At 43.3% G+C, this 16,608-nt stretch overlaps 1 pseudogene; it reads left to right on the top strand.

Annotated features, from left to right (window-relative positions):
- Window positions 1–15,770: 15,770 nt before the first annotated feature.
- Window positions 15,771–16,345, top strand: LOC142457084 (N-alpha-acetyltransferase 20 pseudogene; annotated as a pseudogene).
- The last annotated feature ends 263 nt before the right edge of the window (window positions 16,346–16,608 follow it).

The following is a 16,608-nucleotide window of genomic DNA, read 5'->3' as shown; positions in this document are numbered from 1 at the left end:
GATGGCTTCTAGGAAACGGGTGGCTGCTTCCATTCCTGTTCCAAGTGGACAGGTGTCTACATCGGAATTGGCAACCTGGTTGGCAGACTCAACAGTGGTCAAAGAGAGAACTGTTTACGGAGAAGAAGCTTCTCCCCCTCCGATGGTGACTGTGCCCACACGTGAGTGCTGGCAGAGGAAGAGGGCACAAAGAGAGATGCTGGAAGAGGGACACAGGTGGACAGCACCAAAGAAAACTGCCATCTTTTGGCTACTAGTGGCAGCCTTGCCGTTGGCCATACGAAGTTGACCTCTCCTGGAACACCTCTAGGGCTTTAGAAGGTTATAGATCCGAACTCAAAATCCATGCAAGACACTTAGTTTTACCTATGACGCTCCCATGAATCACAACTAACAAAAGAAGTCAAAAGGCTTTTACACTTTGTTAAATAAGCACTATTGTTATCGATCTTTCCTTTTTTTCAAAGCAAGTGTGCTTATTTCCATCCAGTCTCTTCCATAAATTGTTTGAACTGAATGTACTTAAATACTGAATATGAAAAAACATAACTTAAGAATCACAGCTGGGAATATACTTGGTTTGAAGTAGGAAGTGACCCTCTTGTCCTCACTAGAGAATATTACACTTGCACCACTCTTATTATTCAAGATTTTCATTGAAATGTTCATTACCTTTTCATTCCAATTTTCCATGAACTTTCTTTTTGTTCTCTTAAATGGCGATTACCAGATGAACACAAGCATTCATCTCTCCCTTCACTTTGATACACAACCCTCGCTATTCCATTTTCTTTTTCAGGCTGATGATTCGCACTTCCTTGGTGTTAGTAGAAAACAACACATCGAAGCATAAGATTAAGGGGAAAATCACCTTCGTAATAGCCAAGCTCCTGAGCTCCCTTTTATTGTTCACCCAAAACTTGCACAATTGTTAACGTTGTTTTATGCTTTCAAAATAATTTTAGAACAAAGACCAACAGCAGCAACAACAAAAAACCTGACTACAAATCCAAAGCAGTGAGCATGAGGGTTGGACTTGAATTTTTTCAGGTTGCGTGTACTGAGGTTGTGTGTACTGAGAAGACTTCATTTTTCTTTTAATTATTAAACCTTGCAAATTCTAGACCTAATAAAATGTGCTGGTTCATCTAGTTTGTCCTATTTCTTTCCTTCTCTTCTTAAAAAAAAACAAGTCTGTATAAAAATGCATGGATAAACTTGTAGCTTCTAAAAAAAATAGCTTCTCTTTATACTGCCAAGATTGAAGAAGAATAACTATGGAGTGATGCATTTGGTAAGTTTGCACCCAGCAGCTCTCGGGACCACCTTGTCTGAGTACAACTTACCTTACAAACTTGCCTGAGGACCCACGAAAGTGTGTAGGCAGCACTTCTGGTCTTCACAGAATAGAGTGAGTTCTCAATGAGAACACAGGACCTTTAGGGTTGCTTATTATATTATGGTCTCCTCTCTCCAAGTTTCAAACTCTTCACCTGTAAATCAAGCCTGACAATATTTCCAGCATGATAGGAAAATTAGAAATTATGGAAAACGATTAGCATATATAGAAAACTGGCAAATATAGGAACAATTAGCATGGTAGCTACATTAGGGATGGTCTCCAGTAAACAGGGGTAGTTTTCCTGTTGTTTTGTTCATGAAGCCAGTGGAAACGAATATAATATTCACCTGAGAAAGGCAATCCACCTGTCAAGAGTACCATTGGGTGGTTTCTTGCCGGATCCAGTGGCTTCATCGGTTGAAGATCACAGGAATGGAAGTAAAGCTGAAGGTGTCATCCAACTCACTTTCCTTTAGACCTGAGACCACAATGTCTGCCCTGCCTTTCTGTGAATTCATACAACTGAACGGTGGTGGGAAACCACAACAAAACGTGGGTGGAGAAGACACCCCAAGTTCGCCTGAAAGAAGAAGAAGAAAATAAAAGCCCTGTGGATATGTTTTCTCTGATCCTAACAGACGTCTTGGAATTTGACGGAGAATACAGAGGGTTGAAGCATATTGTTCATGTCTTGGTATTTGGAGACCTTTAACATACTACTAACCCTAATTAGGACCAAACTTTCTGGAATTTGCACTGGGGGATAAAACAATCCTTGTGACACAGCTGTTAAGTACCTGACTGATGATGGAAAGATGGATGGTTCTAACCTACCAGATGTACAAGGTTGAAATGTCCATGGTTCGAGCCCAGTAGCCACATACAATGGGAGAAAGCTATAGCTACTTATTTTGATTAAAAAAAAAAAACTTGAAAATCCGATGGGGTAGGTTTTTTTTCCTGTCTTATAGGGTCACAGTTAGTCAGACACAGCTCAATGTCAGGGATTTTCTTTTTTATATATCATCTCATTTAAAGAAATTTCATGAAAGAACCCAAAGAAATCCTGAAGAAGATGGTCTCCAGCTGTCTGCCTCTTCAGAGAAGACTTGGGTGCCTCTCTGTCTGAGAGCTTAGTCGATTCGGCAAGAAGACATGGGTCTTGGCTCTTCACATGAAACCAAGCATTAACTCATGTGGGTTCTTAAGGTGGCCACATATCGAGAAAGATGCTGAAAGTAATACTTCACTGTGTGAGAAATTGCCTGGTATATCACAGTTCATCGGTATCATATTCTTTTGGCGAAGAAGAAGAAGAAGAAGAAGAAGAAGAAGAAGAAGAAGAAGAAGAAGAAGAAGAAGAAGAAGAAGAAGAAGAAGAAGAAGAAGAAGAAAGAACCTGGAGAATTCTAATGAAAATTCGTTTCTCTATGGCACAATAAACTAAAGGGCTGGTTCTGCATTTACCACCAAGCATTCCTCAGCTGATGAGATAAACACAGGTTGCTCAGAGAGCCCCCAATTCTCAGTGCACAATATTAGATGTGAGATGCGTGTACATGTGTATGTGCTATGTCAACAGCAGTCAGAGATATTTAAAACCCAGTGCCTTCAGTTCAGCAAGAAAGCCAAATAGAATGGAGTTTGCTCCATTCTCTCTAAACACAGCATTTTCATTCTGCAAGAGTAAATTAGATTTGGTGACAATTAAAATGTAGGCAAAGGGAAATAACTTCTCTCTGCAGCCATCACTGAAGACGCACACAGTCAACTGCTTGGCATATGCCTGTTGTTTGCTTTCCTGGCCATAGGGAATAGCTCAAGTGACAGGCACACAGATGGAGGTGTTCTGTGATTAATGGTATCTACCAGGCTTGGTGGTGAGGGTGTAGGAAATGGCAGCAAACACAAGCGATGCCTCTTTTTGGGTTGCGTGCTCCTTCCAAGGTTTAATGTGAAGAGGAAGTGCTTCGGGAACCATTCCAGTCCGGATCCTCATTGGGAAGCATGAAGATACCTTTCTTCCTTTCTCAGCAATCGTTTGCCAAAATCAGGCCATTAATGAGAAGGTGTAAGCTTCCTGGCTTGCCAGACCAAACTCGCATATTCTTCTTCCCGTCTATCTTCCCTTTCCTTCTAATTTGGTTCCTTCCTCCCACCCTGCCCCCTTTCTCTCTCCCCTTTCTCCCAAGCACCATCTCAACTCAAGGCATTCAGAAAGGAAACTGGACCATACTGTAGGCTCTCTGTGGGGGCTTTGAGAAAGCGACAGCAAGTGTCTGAGCCTGGGGGAGTTGGCAGAGCCAGGTGAAAGCTAGAGAAACCAACCAACCGAGCAGTCTTTAAGTAATGTGCCTGCCACTTCTTGATCAAGTAGGTTATTCCTCAACTCGGCACCTTTAAGGCAACTGAAACACAGGGGAACACAATCTCTTAAGAACCACTTAAGCTAGCCCAAACACAGTTGACAGTAAGGTCTCATAGCCAAATAAAGAATTCTCTCATTTGGTGTTTTTTAAATTTTCACTTGTTTTTAGGATGAAATCAAAACAGTTAAGTTGTTCTTCATGCAAAACCACTGGTTCATTGGTGGTTCCGTGATAGAACTCTTGCCTCTCATGCAGGCAACCGAAGTTCAATTCCTGGCAAGTGCGCCTCAAACTCACCAATCCATTGTGCGGTGTGTGGGTGTCCGGTGGAGGCTGGGAGGCAATGAGGGCGAGCAGGTGTCAGGGAGGTGTCCTAAGACTGACTAAGGAGAAATGCTTGGCTTCCTCATTCCAAAAGTCAGCCAGTGGCAACTCTGTTTGACCCTGCTCATGCAGGGACTTTTCCCAGAGCAAGGCTTATCCATTGCCCACTTGATGTACTGAACTTGGTGATTTTCCCAAATGTGAGAAATCCAACTGTGTAGGATTTTTGGGAGGTATAGAGGGGGAAGAGGAACTTCCTTTGCATTTTTCAATGAGGAAAAAGGAAAAACCAAACTCTACATATCACAATGGTCCAATCCCTAATTCTGGAGATGGTACAGGACCAGCTAGATACTGTTCAGGCGGTTATGCATGGGGGCACCAGAAGTCCAGGAGACCAGACGGCAGTAAATACACACAGGGTAAAAACACTTTCTCTAGTTCTATTTTCCAGCCACTCCCACCCATATTTAGCAACGCCAGCCATTTTTAGTGGCAGCAAAGACGGAAACCCCGCTCTTACCAACGGTTCCCGAGGGACCCCAAAGTCAGAGTTGCCACCATTTGGAGACACAGAGCGTCACTGTGAAGGAGGGTGACTCCAGGAGTACAGTTCTTGGCTTTGCTACTTACTTGCACTGTGACCTGAGCAAGTTATTTATGCTCAGTCTCCTCAAGGGAAAGCCAGCTTAGTAACAGTGTCCAGATACACATGGAGTGGTGGGAGGGGCGAGTCCCAGGATGCATAGAACCAAAAGTGCTCAATAAAGATTAGCTATTCGGTGTGTTTTTTTCTATTTTGGTTTTTATATCTTTATTGAATAAACTGGAATTTTCCCCCAAAATAGGGATAATTTCCCCCCCCCCTAAGAAAGATTTAATAGTGAAAATCTATTTTGGCACATTCAGGAACACCCAAGACAAACAATTAAATGCACTGTGAAGTTTATTAAAAATAAACATACAATGGCTAAAATAAAAAGGGGGGAAGTATTGAAGTTGCTTACTTCTTGGAAGTCTTAGTCTGTGGAATAAACACCCTTAATTTATTCTTGGATTCCTCCAGTGCCTTGCTGCTCAGAAACCTTTAGGGTGAGTGCTTGGTTATGGAATGTCATCTTTCTGGTGGCCCGCCAAAGGCTGTTCCCCAGGACCCAGTTAACGTGGCATTCTCCCATGGGTGTGAGCAGCCACCGCATCCTTGAAGCCTGACTAATGTCCATGTTCTCCCCTACTCAGACAACTCCAAAGGAAGGCATGAGGAAGACTATTAAGTAAGCCAGCTGGTAGTTTTCTTTTTACTGCTTAGGGCTTTTTTTTTTTTTACATGATGCCATAGGATATGTGCTCATAATGACAAATAACTGTACTGCAGCATCTTTTTACTGGTCTTATTTGGCACATTAACAAACAACCCCCACAGACATGCTCTCCTGGGCATTCCTGATCAGTGAACTAGGGCTCCCCACAAAGGACCAGTGGAAATGGAAGGTTTTGGGAGCATCTGTCCGTGGATTTGTCTCCATGATATCAAATAACGGGTTTTCCCATTTTAACTGTACGGATAAGGTTTAAGTGGCGTGAGATCAGAGCTTATGGAATTTTTCACACTACGGGCAAAGAAATGAAACCTGATCATTTCTGTAGGGACATGCAGCTCCAAAGCAGGAACTCGTTAACATGAGTCATGTCATATTAATACAGCATGGCACGAAGGGCATATATGGATCCAAATGTAAAACTAAACTTTGACAGCAGAGTCGTGAGTCTGTTCTAGGAATGACCAACAAGGTCGATTTGAAAAGTTGACTAACAGGAAATGTGAATTTGCTGGAACCTCCAGAGGAAAGGCCACGTCTGGGTTTTAAGATTATTTAGCCCTCAATGGAATATTATGAATCAAAAAAAATTCATGAATCTCTTAAACACCACAATGCCTGGACAAAACTAGAGAACAGTATGTTTAGTAAAGTTAATCGTATAAAGACAAATATTTGATGACTCTGTTAGTATAAGGAAAAACAAAGAAAAAGCGGTTTTCACACCAAAGGATATGACTTTAAAGACTACAAATAAGGAGGTCAGAGACAGGATGCGGACAAGGAGAGGGGAGGAGCAGGGAATGATGGAGGCAAGGAGGGAGAAACAAGCACATTGAAGGGCCGTGTAATGGCATGTTGTCCCTGTTATCCCATGAGCTACACTATGCAACTACACTGAATGTGTTTTTCTTTAAAACCAAAATGAATCAATAAAGTTAACATTGGAAAAGAGAGATTGCATGGCTCACAGCCTTACAACCCCTCCAGCTTCCTCACCCCTCTCTCCCCTAAGCATTGGTCTGCGCAACTGAAAGGGAGAAAAAGTGAAGTTAACGTGGAGCTAGATTCCTGAATGACACTCAAGTGCATTTCAGGCACATGGAAAAAGCTAACATCATTCATTCAGCCCCTCGGTCCTGCAAGAACAACAGAAAAGGGAGCAGGCAAAGCATGAAAATGGGCAAGGCCTTTCTTGTTTTTCTTCCCACTTTTCTCAAGTATCTGTCAGTTCCGGGAAAGCCAAGGGTGGAACAAAGAAGGAAAGGATAGAGCCTAAGGATTGATCTTTTTAAGGTCCATTCTGGTGAGTCTTGGTAATGAACTGAGGCCATTAGTATCTAGAGTCAAACAAATGCTACTTAGAGTCCTAGCTTCCATCCCCTTTTAATTCTAGAATCTGGAGCAGTTTTTCTCCAAGCCTGTTTCTTTCCTTGTAAAATAGCACATAGCTCTTTGAGTTTCCGTAAGGATTACATGAACTAATAACTGGGTCATGCTCGGCACAGTAGCTGGCACATAATGCGTGCTTAGTCCAGGTGGTGGATGTAGTATTGCTGTCATCACTGGTATTCCAAGTTGAGGGCCTCTGGTAGGAGATATCGCTATCTGAAACATGACAGAGACAGAAGGGGACTTAGTGCTAGGGGTCAAGCAAGGACACTGGTCTGAGCATTGAGCAACTGAGGGAGCTGTTTAACTGAGGCCAATGAGCATGTCTTGAGGCCCTTCTGTCTAGAAGACTTAAAGAGGCATATGGAGTTTAGGTGCTGTGCCAAGTTACGCAATAACCATGACAGCCTAACAAGAATATGATCTGTACTGAGCAAGTTCACCAACGTGGCTGTCCAGTTAGGCTTGCTGTTGTCAAGCCGAAAATCTGTTGTTCCCTGCCATCAGGTCGACTCCAACCCATGGGTATCTTACGTCTAATACAGTGGTTCTCCACCTTCCTTATGCCACAACCCTTTAAGACAGTGCAGTTCCTCATGCTGGGTTGACCCTCCCCCCCAAAAAAACATAACATTATTTTCATTGTTACTTCATAACTGTCATTTTGCTACTGTTATGAATTGGGAAACCCCTGTGAAAGGGTCGTTCAACCCCCAAAGAGGTTGTGACCACAGGTTGAGAACCGCTGGTCACAGAAGGCAACCTCACTGCATCCCACACTGTCCTCACCATTGTTGGTGAACTTGAGTGCATTGATGAAGTTACAGTGTAACTCTGCCTCATAGAAAGCCTCAGTTTTCACAGACATTCTACTTCACCAAGCAGGATGTTCTTTTCTAGGGACTGGTCTTTCCCGATGATGTGTCTAAAGTAAACTTGCTTCTAATGAGCGTCCTGTCTTTACTTCTTCCAAAACTGATTTGCTCTCTTTCTTCTTCTTCTTTTATCTTTTTTTATTTTTGACAATCCACACTATATTCTATTTTCTTCATCAAAACTCAAATTCGAAAGAAACATTGGACCTCTTCAAACTTAAATGAACATATGCATGAATTATCCTGACTTCTGGCCAAAATATATGTAGCATTTTAGTAAAATAATTTTAGTTTTAGAATTCTGTTTAAATGCTATCTGAAACCTACTTGAAAATAAATTTAAGCAAGAATTTGGTCCTAACAATGCTTGGATAAAATATTTTTCCAAAATATTTAAGTAGTACAAAGATAAGTCAGGAAATATCACTACAGAATAATGAAAACCTTTCTGAAACAAAATATTGAAATGTGAAGTTACTGTTTCTAGATATATCCTCCATCTAGGTTTATATTTTTCTGATGGAAGTGTTTCTACCTTTATAGTTTATTCCCAAATAATCACATACTCTTATATTTGTATTTCTCTTAAAACCTTTCTTTCAAAACAGAGAATAAAGTTTGGGCATCCTCACGGGATTCAAATCATAATTCTTCAACATATTCCTTGAGTTTCTGGAGCACAAAGAAGTCTAAGTCTGGAGAGGCAACATCAGGGCTCTCAGGAGAATGAGCATGGTTTTCCAGGTCTCATAAGACAGCCATTGCTATGCCTAAAGAATGAGCACATGCCTTGCTGTTAGGGGAGGGGGGGGCTGTTTTTCAGTAAAACCTCCCTGGCCCTTTTTTCACAAATGCAATTTTCCATTTTCTTGAAACTTATTAACAGTAAGCTCCTGTGTTTGTCCTACATCATTTGTATATCAGAAAATATATCAGCGTGGGGAGAAGATGTGTCACTCAGGGTTCAGTGTAGCAATAATGAAACTCACAACCTTCCTCAAGTTCTTAAAGGCTTCCTCCCCTCCAACTATCATGATCCCAATTCTACCTTGCAAACCTGGTTAGACCAGAGGATGCACAGTGGTACAGTTGGGATCTGGAAACAAAGGGAATCTAGGACAGATGAACCCCTCAGGACCAACGGTGAGAGTGGCGATACTGGGAGGGAAGGGGGTGTAGAAAGGGGAAACCAATCTCAGGGATCTACATATATCCTCCTCTCTGCTGGATGGGCAACAGGAAAGTGGATGAAGGGTGATGTTGGGCAGTGCAAGATAAGGTAAAATAATAATTCATAAATTATTAAGGGCTCATGAGGGAGGGGGAAGCGGGGAGGGAGGTGGAGGGGAAAAGGGAAATGAGCTGACTCCAGGAACCCAAGTAGAAGGCGAATTTTGAGATTGATGAGGGCAACGAATGTATAAGGGTGCTTTACTCAATTGATGTATGTATGGATTGTGATAAGAGTTGTATGAGCCCCAATAAAATGATTTATTAAAAAAAGAACACAAGAAAATATGTCAGCATTATCCCTTTGGAAAAACAAAACACTATTCACCTTAACCTTCTGGGATGACATTCTGCCTTAAAAGTATCTTTGGCGTCTCCCCGAGGTTGCTGACACTGTGTGATCATCTAAAACCTTGGGTTTTCCGTGGGTGCAGTGTTCCTACAAACTCATCACAAAGCTTCATTGGTTGGGGAAATGCCCAGTTGGCTTTTGTTAAAAATGTAATACTAGCCCTGCCCTCAAAATCATTTTTCCCATGGCACAAAAAATCTTTCCTCTTTTTTTTCCTTTGAAGGGGAGTGGGTCCCCGGAAGGCGAGAGGGTAAGTGTGTTTCTGAGATCATTTGCATCCAGCCATCCACTGGTGGCAGGTTCCTGCAGAGACACATTTTGTTTGGACTCGATCTGTGAATGGAAGAACTGGGATCCTGATAACAATACTTTTTTTTACTTAAACGACCCCAGGTGTTTGATCCCTTATACCCACAGTGTTTGTTTGACATCATGCAGACATGGGTGGGTCATGGTTATTCAATAACATGGTACATAGCCTCTGCTTCACCTTGAGTTTTTTACAGCTAAGGACAAGATCTTTGGGACAGAACAGAAACTGGGATAATGGCCTAGGTATCGAAAACAACTTTCCAAATCAAACTTCAGGATATAACTTTGCATCTACAAAAGAGAGTCTATAGTGTACATTAAATAGCTCCCTTTTCCAAAGCCCATTTGGCGGCCACTGGAGATCCCCTCACAGAGGGGTCTAGGGGAGGAGATGAGCCAGTCAGGGGGCAACGTAGCACCGATGAAGAATACAGCTTTCCTCCAGTTCCTAAATGCTTCCTCCCCACCAACTACCATGATCCGAATTCTACCTTGCAAGTATGGATAGAGCAGAGGTTGTACACTGGTGCATATAGGAGCTGGAGGCACAGGGAATCCAGGGCAGATGATATCTTTAGGACCAGGGGTGTGAGGGGCGATACTGGGAGGGTAGAGGGTGAGTGGGTTGGAAAGAGGGAACCGATACAAAGATCTACATGTGACCTCCTCCCTGGGGTACTGACAACAGAAAAGGGGGTGAAGGGAGATGTGGGACAGGGTAAGATATGACAAAATAATAATTTATAAATTATCAAGGGCTCATAAGGGAGGGGGAGCAGGGAGGGAGGGGGGAAAAGAGGACTTGATGCAAAGGGCTTAAGTGGAGAGCAAATGCTTTGGGAGTGATGAGGACAAAGAATGTACAGATGTGCTTTACACAATTGATGTATGTATAGATTGTGATAAGAGTTGTATGAATCCCTAATAAAATGTTTTTTTAAAAAATGAGGAGCTGATGCCAGGGGCTTAGGTGGAGATAAAATGTCTTGAGGATGATGAGGGCAATGAATGTACAACTGTGATTTACACAATTGATGTATGCATGGATTGTGATAAAATTGTAGGAGCCCCTAATAAAAAATTAATAATTTTTAAAAATTAAAAAAATAAATAGCTCCCTTTGTTATGCCAAGCAGGAAAACACATTAAGGGTTCAACCGAGGTAGATAAACAGGTAGTGTACTAAACTGAGAAGTTGAACTGATTCAGTAAGAATGATTTGGAAGAAGATGTAAACCAAAATTACGTTCACGAGGGATAGCAACTCAGGAGTCCATCAGGTAGAACGCTATCTGGCTGGAGAGATGTCTTCTTCTTCGCTGGAAGGTGAGCTCTCCCTGTTCTCTCTCTAGTCAGTCACTGAGACATAGCAGAGGATTAGAGGTGGGAACAGGCACTTTCTCTCAAAAGGCAATCAAATGGTGTGACTATCTTTCTGAACCACTAGGAGAATAGGAAGGTGTAATAGGACCCCACTCATGGGGCCTAAGAGAAGTTTACTCAAAGATTGTCCTGCTTCCTCTAAGATAATCCACGGGTCTTTAGTTTTTGTTTGGTTTCATTGTTAATTGAGTGGAGTGGATCCATCACTTCCTCAAAATATGTCATTTAATTTCATGACTTTCGTGTCTTTGCCTACAGAGAGAAGTTATGAGTTGGTACCACAAATATTGTGTCTGAACATTGCAATACCTCTAAGTTAGATGTTCTGCCTAATGCTGAGAGTTGTGTCTTTAAAGGGCCCTCTCTACAGAGAGAATGAGCCTCTGCCAGTTTACCCTCAAAGTCTGTTTCTTAAATATTTTCTAACAGTGACCCCCCTGCAGTATCTGCCCTTGTGTGATTGAGTAACTGCATTCGGCATGATGTCCTCCAAGTCCGTCCAGGTCATAGACCTTTTGCAAGTTCATCATTGCACTTTAGCAAAGGGTAGTATTCCCTGTGTGTACGTACTATGATTTGTTTATCCAATGTTCCTCTCCTGAACGTTTTAGCTGTTTCCAGCTTCTTGCTATTGTGAGTGTGCTAGTGTGCTCAATGACCTTAAGCCATTGCCATCGAGGCAGTTCTGATGCAGAGTGACTCCACAGGCCAGGGTAGAGCTGCCCTGTGAGTTTGGGAGACTCCTTACAGGAAGAGAAAACGCGGGCTTTCTCCTGCACGGTGGCTGGTGGTTTTGAGAGACTGAAATTTCAGTTAGCAGCCCAACACATGACCATATCTATTCTCGATTAGACTTAAGAAGAACACTCTCTTAACTCCAACTTAATGTCCCTTGGGCTTCTGTCACTCGTCTGATTTCAAAGCCATTGCTGAGCACCTCACTAATGAGCCATCAAAGACTGATCTCCAAACCTGGAGAATGTGGCTCTCCCACTAAACTCCCTTTCCAGCCTGGAGAATGTGACTCTCCCACTACACTTCCTTCACAACCTCAGCCTCAAGCTTTTGTTTCAGGAATGAATTTTCTTTCTCTGGACAACTTTGACCCCTGCATTTCCCATCAGCATTAATATCACATTCTGCAAGAAACCTTCACTGCGAGCTTATTCCTCTATAATGACTTTGAAAGAACTTTCTGCAGTTCCGTGTTGATTCTCTGGTTCCTGCTCTATGGATTGGGGTTATTTCTGTCTCCCCAGTGGCTGTGGCACAGGGCTTTACACCTGCGTTTGTTGTTAGCTACCATCAAGCAGACTTCCAGTCAAGGCCACCTCATGCTCAGCAGATCCAAGCCCTGCCCAGTCCAGCAACCTCCCCACGATCAGTTGGATATCCCACTGGTGTGATCCATAGGGGTGCATTTTTGTTTGTTTGTTTTAATTAAGAGATCATTTTCTTGGGGGCTCTTACAGCTCTTACAACAATCCACACATCTTGTATCAACCTTATTGATACATATGTTGCCATCATTATTTTCTAAACATTTACTTTCCATTAAGCCCTTGCTATCAGCTCCTCTTTTTTCCCTCCCTCCCCTTTCCACCCTCTTGGCTCCTTGATAAATGATCCATTATTATTATTTTCATATCTTACACTGACGGCTCTCTCCTTTCTCCCATGGTTTCTGTTGGTAATCCCCTTGGAGAGGGGTGTTGATCATTGTGATAAGTTCCCCCTTCCTCCACTTCTCTCCCCACCTTCTCCTTACCTTCCTGGCATTGCTGCTCCCAATCCTGTTCCTGGATTCGAGGTGTCCTGAGCTCTTATCTGTTATCTGTACCTGTGCACATGCTCTGGCCTAGCCTGCAGTGAAAGGCAGGACGGAGGGGTCATGATAGTGGTGGGTGAGGAAGCCTCAAGGAACCAGAGGGATATGTTTTTCATTGGTGCTATACTGCACCCTAGTTAACGCATCCCTTCCTTGTGACCCTTCTTTTTTTTAATCATTTCATTGGGGGCTCGTAAAATTCTTATCACAAGCCATACATACATCCATTGTGTCAAGAACATATGTACATTTGTTGCCATTATCATTCTCAAAACATTGCCTTCAACTTGAGCCCTTAATATCAGCTGCTCCTTTTCCCCCTCCCTTTCCACTGCCCCTATCTCATGAACCCTTCATAGTTCACAAATTATTATTACTTTGTCATATGCCACACTGTCTGACATCTCCCCCCACCCTCTTCTCTGCTGTCCATCCCCCAGGAAGGAAGCTATACATAGATTCTTGTAATCAGTTCCCCCTTTCCACCCCACATTCCCTCCACCCTCCAGGCATGTCCTGAAGGAGTCATCTGTCCTGGATTCCCTGTGTTTCCAGTTGCTATCTGTACCAATGTACATCCTCTGGTCTAGACAGATTTGTAAGGTAGAACTGGGATCACAACAGTGGGGAGGAGGAAGCATTCAAGAACTAGAGGAAAGTTACATGTCTCGTCGTTGCTACCCTGCATCCTGATTGGCTCATCTCCTCCCCACAACCCTTCAGTAAGGGGGTGTATGGTTGGCAACCAATGGGCTTTGAGTCTCCACTCTGCACTGACCCACATTTACAATATGATTTTTTGTTCTTTGATGCTTGATACCTGATTCCTTTGACAGTTCGTGGTCACAAGGCTGGTGTGCTTCTTCCATGCCTTGTAACCCTTCTTTGAGGGGATGTCCCATTGTCTACAGATGACTTTGGGGTCTCTGTTCCAACCCCCCTCATTCTCAACCATTTGGGTCTCTTGTTTATTTGTTTGTTTGATTTGGGTCTTCTGATCCCTGTTACCTGATCCAGTCGACACGTCATGATCGCACAGGCTGGTGTGATCCATAGAGTTTTAATGTACCGATTTTTGGAAAGGACATGGGGAGACCTTTATTCGGGTCTGCCCCCACCTGTTTAGTAAGCCCCCTCTGAGGATGAAAACCCAGGGAGTGCGCCGACCTGAATCAAATGCTGGACTCTTATGAGTGAGGTGGGATCTCTAGGTCTGAACCACTGCAAACTCATAAAGATACTATTTCCTGCTCCATGATCTTCCATGAGAGCAAGAGAGAAGTCAAGGAGGGAATAAGGAAAAGAAGAGGAAAAGCCCACATGGAAGCAGCACGCCAACATGTGCGATCATGAAGGGCTGAGGGGACCAGGTTTCAAGCACCAAAGGCGGAGGAACGGGGGAAATCGTATCATCATGAATGACGGGAGCGCGTGATGGGGACCCAGTGCCCATCTGTAGACAGCTGGACATCCCTTGAAGAGGGGTAGTGGGGAGAAGAGGAGTCACTCAGGGTTCAGTGTAGCAACAATGAAACTCAAAATCTTCCTTTAGTTCTTGAATGCTTCCTCCCCCCCCCCCCCCCAATTATCATGATCCAAATTCTGCCTTGCAGACTTGGTTAGAGCAGAGGATGCACAGCGGTGCAGTTGGGATCTGGAAACACAAGAAATCTAGGATGGATGAAGCCCTCAGGACAAGCGGTGAGAGTGGCACACTGGGAGGGAAGGGGGTGTAGAAAGGGGGAATCAATTTCGGGGATCTATGTGTAACCTCCTCTCTTGGGGGTAGGCAACAGGAAGGTGGGTGAGGGAAGACATCGGGCAGTGTAAGATAAGATAGAGTAATAATTTATAAATTATTAAGGGTTCGAGAAGGAGGGGGTGGGGAGGGAGGGGGAGGGAAAAAAGGAAAATGAGCTGATTCCAGGAACCCAAGTAGAAGGCGAATTTTGAGATTGATGAGAGCAATGAATGTATAAGGGTGCTTTACTCAATTGATGTATGTATGGATTGTGATAAGAGTTGTATGAGCCCCAATAAAATGATTTATAGAAAAAAGGAAGGCAGGAAAAGGCATCTGCCCAGCCGTTCTCACATTGTCAGATACTATGCCCGCCCTTTCAACTTCCTCCTCCATCCTCCACTCTTTCTCTTCCTCGTCACAGAAATGCCTAAATTAAAAAATCATCACAATACACTTAACCTGGGCTGTTTTCTTATGGAATTTCAGACCCTACCTTTACATGTTCAAGTATACTCTCAAGGCAATGGACCCAGACAGGCATGAAGTCTCAGGTCTCTCTCGTGCTTTCTCAGCTCAAACAATGGACCTAGACAGGCATGAAGTACCAGGTCTTTCTCATGCATGCTCAGCTCAATCAATGTAAGGAAAAAATGTTTGATTCAAATATTTTTTATTTAAACCTTGAAAATCTTACAAAAGATTTTCTAAGTTATCAAATAACCCCATCTTGACAAAGATGTAGAAAGTCCAATGAAAAGATGTCACTAGAAATAATCCTATATTGGGGTGCAAGCGGTGATGGGAAATAACGTAGCCCTTCTAGGGGATTTACGATAAGTAGATGCTTTATTTCTGTTTGTTTCATTAGTTACTAAATGTTAAGGTGATTATTCATTTGCGGTATGGTGTTTACACATTGTGCTGCCAACCTCAAGCTTGGCAGTTCGAAACCACCAACCACTCCAAGGGAGAAAGACAAAGCTTTCTGCTCCCATAAAGACTTACAGAAAAGTGGGTGAAGGGAGACGTCGGACAGTGTAAGACATGACAAAATAATAATAATTTATAAATTATCAAGGGTTTGCGAGGGAGGGGTAATGGGGAGGGAGCGGGGAAATGAGCTGATATTAAGGTCTCAAGTAGAAAGCAAATGTTTTGAGAATGATAATGGCAGCAAATGTGCTTGACACAATGGATGGATGCATGGATTGTGATGAGTTGTATGAACCCCCAAAAAATGATTTAAAAAAAAAGACTTACAGCCTCGGGGAACCGCATAGAGTGGCAGGAGCAGCTTGCAATGACGACGCCCTGAGCTTTTGCTAGTGACGATCTGTTTTGCTTCAACAGCATTCACTTGGACCCACCTACAGAAACTAAGGGTTCCCTTTCCATACGGGATCCTTTTCACTGACAATGCCCGGCCCACTGGCCAGGGTAGCCCCAGCGGCAGAGGCATCTGGTGGCGGTGAGGGGTTGTTCGATGGAGAAAGCAACAGGCTCAATGTCACAGCCTGTCAGCTGCCCCAGACTTCCCACGCCTTGGTTAAGCAGCTAAACTTAGGGCGTGGTAAGATGAGATTTCAGAACGGAAGGGTAGCTGTTTCGTCGATCTCTTTGTAAGAGTACCTAACCAACTTGCAGTCAACATGGACACGCAGTTAGGCTACTGCGGACACAGGACAGCCCTAGCATACTATTCAGCCCGGATGCTTGCATATGAGGGACACACTCTCCAGAGACACCAAGAAGAACCTCATCATACCATCACCTCACTCATGGAGGCCTGAAGACATTGGACAGCCATGGACAGTGGTTCTCAGGCAGCCGCTCCATCCAGAGAGTGTATGGGAAACACTCATTTTCATTGGATGATCTTTTCTCCATTAGGAGAAAGTAATCATTTCTGTCTTAGAGACACCAAGAGAATACAAGTAAACTTGTTTTAAACCTCATGGCTTCCAATTAGCAATATCATTACCAAAGTTGTTCAAAGGAGCTCTGGTGTCACAATGGTCGTGAGATGGACTGCCAACTGAAAGGTTGACGGTTCAAACCCCCAAAGACTACAGCATAGAAAACTGTATGGGGCAGTTTCATTGTCGTGTAGGGTCACTCAGAAATTGGAATAAACTCTA

This window comes from Tenrec ecaudatus, chromosome 9 (genome assembly GCF_050624435.1).
Source record: "Tenrec ecaudatus isolate mTenEca1 chromosome 9, mTenEca1.hap1, whole genome shotgun sequence".
NCBI lineage: Eukaryota > Metazoa > Chordata > Mammalia > Afrosoricida > Tenrecidae > Tenrec > Tenrec ecaudatus.
This window is presented reverse-complemented; position numbering and strand designations above follow the sequence as displayed.